Raw genomic sequence first — 1,909 nt, 5'->3', positions numbered from 1 at the left:
TCGGAAGCCAACTCTTCCATGGAGGTCTCCTGATCACTCCAGCTGGTATTTATTTCCTTTATTTCCTTTCCTATGGCCTATCTCATTATGCTGTATTGCTTCTAAGGAATTTGCCACATTCTGTTTTGTATTAACTACTGATCATGACTAGCTCCCTTTTTTCATATAATTTTGATAAACATTCATTAAGCATCTCTAATACGTGAACAGAGAGCAAGGCATGGGGAGGGGCTGGGCAGAGGTACAGAGATGAGTGACATGGTGTTTGATCTGGAAGAGCTCAGGATCTGACGGGGAGTCTTGAGGTGGCAAGCCCCACCGTGCACGATGCTATATCTCCAACGGTGTCTACAATTTCTGTGCACGCTGGCTATATTATAGATGCTAATAAAATCAAAGAATGTTGGAGGTGAAAAAGATCGGAGTGTTAAATGTCATTGCCTCATCTAGCATAAGAGGAAATTAAGGCTTGAACAGTTTAAATAACGTGGCCAAGATCACCAGCGACTCCAGAGTTATAAGAGTGCTGGAAGTAACCACAAAACAAACTGGGAAGAGTCCAGCTGGGAGGATCGGGCATGGGGACTGGTTTTTGTCTGTTTGTTTGTTTCTCTAAAATCCAGAGCTTCTCTTGGTCCCAAGAAGTCCATTTTTGCCCATGGAAATAAACACCATTTCTTATGAGGGGCCACTTTCTGGCCTCAGTAGAACCTGGATTTGGATTCTACAACAGCCCCTTACTGGATGGATCCCTTGAGATGAGACACTTAATGACCTCTAGGCTTCATTCTCCTCATCTGTAAAATGAGGATGGTACTATTTATTTCACGGATCATAATGAAGATTACATTCATACATGAACTGGGTTAATAGACAAAAAGAAAATGAGTCCAACCCCTGTCCCCTGGGAAGTGCTGGTAGCGGAGGTGATGGAGGTGGGAATAAATGTTATGATTCAAACCCACCTGCAAGTTAGAATGAACTTTCTGCTAATGGTGCTTGTGTCCCGAAGACGCCTTCTGTTAATTTGGTTCCTTCATAATTTGGGAGGTGTCTTCCCTTTTAGCTTCTGGGCTTCCTGATTCCATACTTATCACCCAACCCCTTGTAGCATTTTGGTAAGTCAGGAAGAATTTCATTTCATCGTGTTTTTCTGGGTCTCCTTTTTCCTATTCAAGCCAGTTCTGTGTCTTCAAACCCGGTGACCCTCTGCAGGGTGAAGCATGCAGTGAGGAACAGGGGCTATGCTCTTATGATATGAGTAATTTTGACACTTCTCTCCCCATTCTATCGAATGTATCTTTTTCTACATGCTCCTGGTGTCCCCAGGAACTAGTTCTCCTCCCTGGATTACTGACCACATCTTCTTACTGATTCCTTGAGATCAGCTTCCACTATTGTTTTGCTAGTTCAGACTTCCTCCTTCTCAGGCATGCTTCATACTCATTCTGTGCCTCAGTTAACTGCTCCAGGAAGCAACCTGCCATCTTCCAAGTTATCTTGAACATTAAGCAGCCAGGCCCCCCAAGGTCTCTCAGCTTCAATGATAAGAAACCAAATGGTGAGGGTAGAGGATGGAAGGGTTGGTATTCATGGCAGAGAGGAGAGAGGCTGGCTGTGGTATATTTACACCCCTCTCACACCAATCCTCGTAATGCAACTATATTCCACATAAGCTAGCAGCTAATATTCAAAACTGCTCTCAACTCCACTTTTACTAAGGGAGATGAAAACGCAATTACCATTCTGATAATCAGAATGGGTTAATGAAAAATTACTTCTAGAGAATGTATTAGGATGACCATGGATCCAGACCCATCTTATTCATCCTTTCTACGTATAGCATTAACCATCAAAAAATAAAAAACACAAGAGGTTAGAGTGCAATGAGTATACTTTTGACATTGAA

The sequence above is a fragment of the Tursiops truncatus genome, chromosome 1 (genome assembly GCF_011762595.2).
Source record: "Tursiops truncatus isolate mTurTru1 chromosome 1, mTurTru1.mat.Y, whole genome shotgun sequence".
Lineage (NCBI taxonomy): Eukaryota > Metazoa > Chordata > Mammalia > Artiodactyla > Delphinidae > Tursiops > Tursiops truncatus.
This window is presented reverse-complemented; position numbering follows the sequence as displayed.